The following is an 11166-nucleotide window of genomic DNA, read 5'->3' as shown; positions in this document are numbered from 1 at the left end:
ATTGTCTCACATCGTCTATATTAGTAGGTTAGTTTAAATAAGGGTCCTTGTTTTTGTCACCTCTTTACTCGGGACGAGCAAAGGTTTGGTTTGGGGATGTTTGATGTGACTCATATTTGAGCACATGTAGTCCCCAAATTTACCTCGTTCCTATGCTTTATAGTGCATAATTGGATCATTTACTATCTTTAGTTCCCCATTTTGCATATTCTTTGAGGTTTTGTCCCCCTTGGTAGGAAACGACAGCTAACCTTGCATTTACATGGCGAAACGGAGCTAAATTGATCGTATCTAATGACCAAGCATCAAAGAGAAGACATAACTAGATGGCCTATGTAGATAATAAATTAGATTGGGCAATGATGAAAGGATCCTTGCATCCTCAACAAGATCCCCGCGGATTGTTGAGGAATGAAGATAAAATAAGCTTTCTGACCCAGGATCCGAGCGGATTGCCACCAATTCGGGCGTCTCCCAGCACCACCATCCGAGCGTCCTCCAGTCAAGACTCTCGTTTTGAAATCGAAGAACCCGAGTGTCTCCTCTATGATCCGCTCGGATCACAGGACATAACCCAAAATGCAAGACCAAAGCCGCTCGGGACGAGCATATCCATACGGGACTAGCAAAACGGAAATGCTCATTTCCTTGGAGAGGAGCATTTCCTCAACTTTTCTTAAGGGTCTTAATAGTCATTTAAGCCCTTAGTAACCCTAATTTTTATACTTAATATTTAGTACAAATACCCCTTTGTACTACCTAGATTATCAACAAGTTGTAATCAATTAGTAAGCAATCTTAATGTTATCTTAATAATCTTTTAATCTTGTAATCAACTTTTAATCTAGTCTTAATACAAATCTCAATACTTAATCTTTTCTTAATTTCTTTATTGTTCTTCATTTATTTTGGGTAATTAGAAGATTATTTGGGTTTATTTGGAGGATTGACAACCTTCCATCAATCATCAAGTACTTCTATTATTCTTTGCTTTATTATTTGGAATCTCCATAGGTATAATTTTCTTAATCCTTGTTTTAATTATTGTTAATCACTTTCATTTATTCATCATGTTTTGCCTTACTAGTAAGATTTACAACTTTGTTATCATGTTAAACTTGATAATGAGTGAGTACTTCTTAACTAGGGTTAATGGGGAATTAGGGGAAACCAACATGGGGATTAATTCATGCATAATCTAATATGTTTTCATAATTAATTTGCTTGCTTGTTGTGATTTCAACTTATGTACATGTTATGTTTGATGAAATGCGAGCCTATGAATCCTTGCATTTTTTACCCATCACCCATCTTTTCAATGAGACTTTTAAGCTTATACACCAACTCGAGTCTCATTAGACCATGCATATAGTTGGATAGGAAGGATTAAGTCGACTTGTAGGTGTTGTACAATCTAATCGATTCGGCTCCGGGACCCAAACCTTCTTAGGGATTGTAAGCTTATACACCAACTCGATCCCATCACAACAATAAGTGCTTGCATCTATTAGAGAACATGTTTGTATAATCAACTCCCATGAATCCCCTACGAACCCATGACACCCTGGTGCTTTTAATCAATTGTTTACATCTCATTTTAATCACCTTCCGTGTTTTTATTACTTTGCTTTTATATTGTTAATTAGTTTAGTTGATCTCCTATCTCAACCCAAATTGTGACACCCTAAGACACAACCATTTGCAATTGAAAATCCTACATCAATATCCGTCCCTTGGGATCCGACCTTTACTTACCTCTTTACTAAGAGTAGTTTGTGAAGTATAAATATTGTTTTGGTTAGGTAGCTTTTGACGACAAGTTTAACCCACAGCAACTACGCCATTATTAATTAGCTTATGAGAATTAAGAGGAACAATTAAAGAGTTTAATTAGTAGATTTATTATAATAGTTTATAGTATTTAATGTAATAATTAATGTGTGTAGGAAGCTTCATTGAGGAGCACTTCTAGTGAGTAACTTGTGGATTTGTGAAGATAAGCTTGAGGTAGAGTTTTCCCTACTTAGCTATAATGATATGGGTGTTTAATTGTGCATTAATTGTCATTAATTACATTTATCTCATGGTAGTTGTATTATAACATGTTCTTGGTAATTAATTAGGGTTTATCACATAATATAGCTTTATAATGATTATGTGAAGGTAAGTATGGTAAGTAGTCACATGGTTGGTTACATTGCATTATAACATGTTAAGGAGCAATTAATTGAGAAGAAATAAATTAATGAAGAATTGAGCATGATTATAGTTGTTGTGATAATATGATTGCATAAATGCTTTGGTTGGAACTATTTGGCTTGGTTGTGGTTTGGTTGATAATGGAGGATGTTGGAGGATTCTTGGTTACGATTTTCGAGACGGAAGGCGGTTGGGAAACCGTCTTCCGCTCAAGTCACCCTTGGAGCTTCCCACTCCAAGGGAGATGTGCACATTTAGTACTTGGGTTATAGAGGGACTTGTGTGGTGAGCCACGACGTCTGACAGGGGACTCGAATCGCACTTGGGCTCGGTACCACGGACGTGTTCTGAGTACCTTGTGTTGATAGTGGCGTCGTGGGCGTGTCCTGGTCACCGGTTTATGGAGATGTATGTTAGAGGATGACTTCCATGTATTATCATATTTTGTTGGAATGATTGTTATTGCCTTTGCATTGTCACAAGAGTAAATAGGCTTAGTTATTGCATTCATTGAACATTTGTATCGTTAAGCTAATACTTGGGTTTTGAAATATCTGTGGTGAACTATATGGTGATTTTCTGTAATACCCTCATCTACCAAGGAGCCTTAACAAGACCTTCTCTAGCAGATAAGGGCGTTACCATCTCGGTTGCCCGAGGACAGTAATAATCAAATGCAGATAAAAGAACATTTATATTAAATTACAATTGATTTAAACCAAACAAACGATACAAAAGATATAACTCGTGATAACTATAAACTAGGTGAAACTATCTCTGGCAAGACTCATGGTAGACTCGCCCCTCCAAGCACCCTGCTATGATCCATACATCAACCTGCTAAGACTGACTGCTCACCATAGTGGATCACGGCAGACACAACACAAGAAGACAACACAACAATACCACATAAGGTCAGTAACTGAGGTAACAAGTACAAAAGCAGACACAACGAACACAGTAATACACATACACCACCACCTCCAACCAACCACACCTCTCTGACTGCCCGAAGTTCCAGTCCTGCCAGTGGGGGACCGCAGCCGTTCCCACCTAAGCCCCGCCCATCTGATCCGAGCGATAACCCATGTTCCTTAATGTACACATCCCCTCTGTGGCGGGTTCCACAGAGGGCGAATCAAGGACGTGAATCCACTCCCGCAAGTGACTCCACTCAGCCAAGGGCGCACCTCGAGAACCACAGACAAACAATCACAATGACCAATCACAATCAATCCACAGCACCATCAACAATACTAAAACTAACTATACAATACAACCGACACACTAGACAATCAACAGTACTGAGTAGGAAAACCTACCTCTAGCAACTCGCAGCAATTCCGCGCACGACCACAAGATAACAAGCAACCACCATAACCACCTATAACAACCAGCATAACCATCTATTACTACTACAACAACACAACTGAAATCAAGGAAGGTGATGATGATGATGATGACAACTTACCTATACAAAGCAATCTGGCGTCAAGACCACTACCCGACTCAAGCATCCCATCCCTATGGTGTAACAACTCTCAAAGGCCTCAAGGAGATGAACCATGGTGAAGGAGAAGTGAAATGACGGCATCTAGGTTTAGGAAGAAACGTGGATAAATGATTTGGGTTTCACGACTTTACGATTTATAATTCCCCGCTGAACTCCCGTTACTCGATCGAGTAACCCACTTACACGATCAAGTGGCCTCTACCCGATCGAGTGCCCAAGCTACTCGATCGAGTAGCCCCAGCTAGATCGAGTAACACAAACTCTAAGGCTCATAACGTCACAAGGTTTAACTCGCAAGGTTTTCGAAGGTCTAGATAGGTGTCTCAGGTCAGTCAACGTCGGTCAACGGGTCTATAAAGGACGGATATTATATTTTCGCCCATATGGGGAGCAGTGTTGACAGTTAGCATGCTAGATACGAGGATTTGGGGAGCGGTCTTCATTAGTCATCACCATTCTTGTTTATCTTAGTTTTTGACACTTAAACTCCTTTCACTTCAATTTGGTTATACTAATTGGGATAACTTTTAAATCCCATAAACTTGTAACCGTTTAACTTGTTACAACTTAGCTATTTGAGTTTTATGCTAAACACTTCTTTACTTGATTGTTTGCACTACAAGCTTAGGAAACCAAGTATTGTAATGCCTCCATGTGTTGGGAATACCTAGAAGAAAGGGTTCTGACTTATGGGGTGTTACACATAGCATTAGAAACAATTTCTAGACTAGATGGTATTTTGAATTGTGATTTGTAGGTGTTTGAAGATGAGAAGAAGACAAATTTGGAGGGTTAACACGCTACCCCATGATGAAACCCTGTCTGGGGTCGTAACTTTCAAATTCAAGACGAGAATAAACAAAGAAGTCAAAAATCCATGGATCAGTCAACCCCGATCGGGGGTGGCAATCCCGATTGGGGTCGTAAGTTACATTTTTTTTTTTGTTTCTCATTAAACACTGGATTTTTGTCTAACTTCTTCATTTGCTTTATCTTCACCCGACGATATGTACTATCCTTCTTCTTTCTTTTCTTCATTTTCCACTAAAAATCACACTCAAATCCTCTTGTTGTTAGATGGTCCCCCATATAGGCTAGCTTGGGGGAGGCTAGCTAGTTTAGTAAGTTTCTGTTTTTTGCACTTTAGTTATTTCTTCCCACTTCCCATTAAATATAACCTCCTGTCTTGCTTATTTGTGTGCTTTGAGTCGTTCTAACGGTTAGCTTGGATGTTTTACATCTGGGCACATTGAGGACAATGTTGTGTTTAGCTTGGGGGGAGGGGGGATTGCATTTGCATCTTAGGCCCTGTTCTTTTGGACTTAATTTCAGTTCTATTAAATTTAGTTCAGCTCCATTAAGTTCAGTTCAGTTCCATTCAGTTCAGTTTAGTTCAGTTCAGTTCATTTCAGTTCAGTTCAGTTCATATTAGTTCATTTTAACATTAATATTAATATTCTTATTTTATATTCTTATTGATATAACAATTATTATTATTATTATTACTATTATTATTATTATTATTATTATTATTATTATTATTATTATTGTTATTATTATTATTATTATTATTATTATCATTATTAGTATTATCATCATTATTATTATTATTATTATCATTATTATTATTATTATTATTATTATATTAATGTATTTACTATTGTTATTACTATTACTATTATATAATTTTTATATTTATTATATTACTATTATATTTATTAATAATTAATTCCTATTATTTATATTTAGTATATTTATATTTAGTATAGTTTTTTTTTTATTATTATTATTATATTATATTTATTATTTTATTAATATATTCATAATTATTCATATTATTCATAACATATTTATTATTATTATTATTATTATTATTATTATTATTATTATTATTATTATTATTATTATATTTAATATTATTATATTAATAAGTTCTTATATTATATTTATTATTTTATTAGTATATTCATTATTATTAATATTATTAATCACATATTTATTATTATTATATTTAATATTATTATATTAATAAGTTATTATATTAGACCTATTATTATTATTATTATATTATTTATTTTTTAGTTATTATTATTATTATATTATATTATTATTCATAATTGTATCATTTATATTACTAATATATTATTACTATATTTATTGTTATATTACTATATTATTTTTTATATATCTTATTAGATTATTATTATTATATTATATTAATATATTATTATTCTTAATGTATAATATTATTATAATATTTATTATTATTATTGGTATTATTGTTATTATAATATTTATTATTATTATTTGTATAATCTTTTTATTATTATTTCAGTTCAGTTTAGTTCAGTTCAGTTCAGCTCCATTAAGTTCAGTTCAGTTCAGTTCAGACAATTTCAGTCCAAAAGAACAGGGCCTTAGTTGTTTGCATCTTCAAAAAATAAAATTCTGAAAATTGAAAATTGAAGTTGTTTTTGCTTCATATGCTTTGCTTGCCTAGTTTTTGTCATGGTTAATATAATTATGGCCGCTTGTTTGTCCCAATGATAGCTTGATAGATAATGATTCTTTATTATTGACGGGATAATTGCATTCATGGGGATGTCTTGACAAAGTAGGTGGAAGATGGACTTTGGACCAAATAGGCTTGATCTTAACTTTTGGAAAGCAACAATATGGTAAGGTAGAGCCTCCTTGGACCGGTTCATCGATACCCGATGTCACTTATGTGAGTGTGTGTCTCCTTATGGTGTGTGGTACATCAATAACGCACAAATATGGTCTTAATTTTATCTCTTTATAAGCATTACATTCATAATTTGTAAGCTTGAAGCCATTCACATTGACTTGTTGCCCTTATTTTAGCCCCTTATACCACATTGTCTAACAAATAATCCTAGCTACATATAAACTTTCCTACCTTGTTGATCTAGTAGCTTATTCATGTGTATTTGGGTGCTCATTTGGGATATTATTATTATGTTGTCATTGTGAGCTTGGTTAGATAGGATTACTAATTTCCGTCTAGTTGGTTGTTGAAATAAAGAAAAGAAAGATGAAAAAAAATGAAAAAATGATGAATGGCAGAAAAATGAAAAATAAACTAATAGAAAGAAGCATGTTCTAAAATAAATGAGAAATTGAGTTGTCAATTCACAAAGAAGAAACGATTTTGAAGTAACATCCAAGTCCAAATGAAATTTTTGAGAAGTTCACTTATGATTTGTATTGAGTATTAGCCAATTTACTGTTTTGGCACAATTTTTGTCAATTGATTATGGGTTGGGGTTTGGATTTAGCATCCATGCATACTTTGGTTAGTTCTTAGCTTGACTTAGCTCCACTTTCCATAATACGATTGTTCCCCCTTCTTACCCATTTCAATTAGCCTTATTCTTATAATTGGCTTCTTTCTATGCTTGCATTATTGAATGTTTTGACATGTGGTTTTGAAAGGACTACCATATTTGATTGCGGGCACACTCTCATGAGTCGAGGATAGGTGAGTGCTATTCACACAAATATCCTTCCACATATAAATGAGTATTGAGTGAATCGCGCGAGTCCAAAGTCAAAAGATCATGCAAGGGCCGAAAAGTTCATTTAAAATCATTAGCTGCCATATAAATCACATCCATGTTTATGCATTATCCTTATGCTCATATTGTTTCGGGATTTGAGTCATTATGTTTGTTGGCTTGTTTTCGGATTACGCAATTGATGGGATTTGTTTGCTTTATTGAGGACAAGCAAGGGTTTAGCTTGGGTCTTGGGGGAGTTTGATGTGTCTAATTTATATATGATTTTACTCCCTATTTTAGCTCGATTTTATTCGATTATTACACTTTTATTAGTGTATTTGTGAGCTAATTCTGTTTTCTAGGTATTTTGCTTGTATTCATTGCATTTTGTTGGAAATGAATCATTCGGTAGCTTTTTCCCCACCAGTTAGCAAGTACCAAAGTTCACGAGCCTAATGGAAATAAGACTTGACCATAGAGGGGCATTTTGGGAAATCGCAAGCATTGAAATCCCGAGCATGAAGAAACCAACTTTGGTTTATGGACAAGTGAAGAAATAAAGCCCAAAATGAAGATTAAAGAGCAAGCTTAAGATTCCCTTTTCGCATTTAGACGAGGGAATTAAGAGGCATTAAAACGGGTCATTGGATTCCTTAAGAGAAAATAGTCGGATTACCACGTCACTGATCGGGGTGGGGCGTCTCCGGTCGGGGTGACCCTGGTTTAAGACGCTTACGTTTTTACCTAAAAATCCTATATAAGGGGTGTTGAATCTCTCATTTAGGACACACTTCTTACGCCTTAACACACAAATATTGCAGTTTTCAAAAATAATTTAGATTTCCTTTAAGCTTTCCTTGTTGTTCTAATCAATTCCATTGAGTATTTCCAAGTTATAATACAAGTTTTCTTTGCAAGTTATTTGGGTTTTGTTTGTGTTCTTCATATTCAAGTTCCATTTCCTTTGTTACGGTAATCTTATTTCTAGTATTGTATTGTTAAATCACATGTCATTTTCTTTGTTAGTTAGTTTGTTAAATCACCAACAGCTTGTCCTTATCCCACTTATTTAATTGTTATATTATCAATAGTATCGCCATATGCATTTCCATATTGTTATAAGTTTATATTTTATTGATAAGTCATTTTCATTATAGTTATTCTCTAGCATTTTCATATTTATATTTATTCATAGTCATTTTGTTAATTACATATTAGTTTAATTTTTAGCTATTTTATTAATCATATTTCTAATCTATATGTTATTGTCATTACTTAGCATCATCTCTATTCTTGAATATTCATTTAGTTATAATTTTATTATCATCATGTTTATCATATCATAAGCTTTTAGTTTATTTTTTAATATGCGTGAGTAGTTCATTAGTTTAGGGATTAGGGGAGCCACGCATAAATAATATTTGTAATTGTTGAAATATGATGTTATAATATCGATTAAACGTTTCTATCACATGCTTGTATTGTTTTGTTAGTCTTTGATTATTGATCACAGTCATAGATTTTATTTGTTAATTCACTTTTAAAAGTCTAGAGACACGAAATTGAATTAGACTAAGCATGTTTTAGTAGACCGATCTAGTAATAACGAGAGGTCGCTAGAACCCGTTCTATGGTTGACAATAATGCCAAGAGGTGGTTGTCATTAGGCCTAAACAATTATCGTTATTAAGAATTCCTAGTTTGACATGAACAATGGCATTTTTGCATGTGTGACCCGATTTCCCTAGGCTCTTTTATTATTATTGATTTTACGTTATTTTTACCATAGCTTTACCAACAAAACCAAATAACTAATCGTAACCGACCTTGAATGAATTATATTCATAGCATTTCACTAAGCAACTCTCGTCTCCTTGTGTTCAACCCTTACTTTACTACATTCATTTGTTAGCCAAGTCTAGGGTATTTTTGCTAGGTATGCAATAGCCTATCAAATTTTGGCGCAGTTGCCGAGGAGCACGGTTTTGTTGCATTTTGATTTGTTGAATTTTATCTTGTTTTATTTTGTCCCGGGGAAGACTTGTTCCTTGGGACCGTTCTCACAGTTTCTTTGTACTTTTAGTACCTATTTTGTAGGTAATGAAGCTATCTGAAGGGAATCCGCTTAGCCTGTCATAATGGATGTATTCTCTTTCTTGCAACAACCAAACTAACCCTTTCATGACTATCTTTCCCAATTTAAAGAATATGTAGGCCGTATTGCTTATTTTGGATGTATTTACAGTGAATATGAATTGGGTCTGGTCGTGCTTGAAGGTATGGATTCTGAGTCACGTGATTTGGCTATCTCCATGAGTTGTGGAAGTGTCTACTATAAGAGTGGGGAGGAGCTTTGAGTTTTCCTAAGGTTCATGGCTGCCCAATGTCGAGAGGTAGCTCGTCAACATAGTATCGAAGAGGAGCTTAAAGTGGTTCAGGCTCGTTTGCGACAACTTCTTCAAAAGAAAGCGAGATGGTGTGCGCCTATTATCTCTCCTTTTGCCATTTTGCCTTCTCAATGTGAGTCTATAACCTCTAATGATTTTGAATACTTGGATGACGATGACGATGGTCCAACTTTCTCTTTTGAAATTTTCCCTAATGTCATTCCAATTCACCATTTAGAGACTCATGTTGATGACATTCTGCTTGTGGTAGAAGACATACTAGCCATGGGTGATCTTGAGCCCGATCGTAGTGAAAAGGATGAGGTTTTGTCCGAGCCTTTATACAACTTTGAAAATCCTTTCGTGGAAGATATTGTTGCTCCATTTGAGGTTGATGTAGGACTTAGTGATTTAAATTTAGAGGTTAAATAGGATAAACCCCCCATTTTTTTTGAGTCCCATCTCCTCGATTCTTCATGCCACCAATTTGAGATCATTTATGATGATATTTTGAGCACTAATGGTTTGTTTCATGGTCTTAAGCTTGTTTCTCCATCTCTTCTTGACGAGTGGAGTAGTACGGTGGTTCTCTTTGAAGTATCTCATGCGCACATTGAGAAGATATGTCATTCTTTACTCTTGATATTTCATGCTTTGATCTTATCAATTGCTTAAATTAGCTTTTGTATTGCTCGTGCGCAGGTATATGATCGACTTCTAAGGGCTTTGACTTACTTTTTAAAGATGAAGATGTCCGTGACATTAAGGTGAACCATAGTCTAGCAAGACTTTAAATTTGCGCTTCTCGGGAGGCAACCCGTGTTTTTGGTTGTAATTTTTGAAAATTTTACTGTTTTCGTAGCATTAGAGACAATTTCTAGACTAGTTGGTATTTTTAATTGTGATTTGTTGGTGTTTGAAGATGAGAAGAAGACCAATTTGGAGGGTTAACACGCTACCCCATGCCGAAACCTCGTCTTGGGTCGTAACTTTCAAATTCAAGATGAGAATAAACAAAGAAGTCAAAAAGCCATGGATTAGTCAACACCGATTGGGGCTGGCAACCCCGATCGGGGTCGTAAGTTTCATTTTTTTTGTGTGTTTTTCATTAAACACAAGATTTTTGTCTAACTTTTTCATTTGCTTTATCTTCCCGACGGTATCTACTATCCTTCTTTCTTTTCTTCATTTTTCACTCAAAATCACACTCAAATCCTCTTGTTATTAGATGGTCCCCCATATATGCTAGCTTGGGGGAGGCTAGCTAGTTTAGTAAGTGTGCTTTTGTTTGCACTTTAGTTATTTCTTCCCGCTTCCCATTCAATATAACCTCTTGTCTTGCTTATTTATGTGCTTGGAGTCGTTCTTACGGTTAGCTTGGATGTTTTACATGTGGGCACATTGAGAACAATGCTGTCTTTAGCTTGGGGGGGTTGCATTTGCATCTTAGTTGTTTGCGTTTTAAAAAAAATTCTAAAAATTGAAAATTGAACTTGCTTTTGCTTCATACGATTTGCTTGCCTACTTTTTGTCAAGGTTAAAATTT

The sequence above is a fragment of the Silene latifolia genome, chromosome X, assembly GCF_048544455.1.
Source record: "Silene latifolia isolate original U9 population chromosome X, ASM4854445v1, whole genome shotgun sequence".
NCBI lineage: Eukaryota > Viridiplantae > Streptophyta > Magnoliopsida > Caryophyllales > Caryophyllaceae > Silene > Silene latifolia.
Note: the sequence above shows the minus strand (reverse complement) of the source record.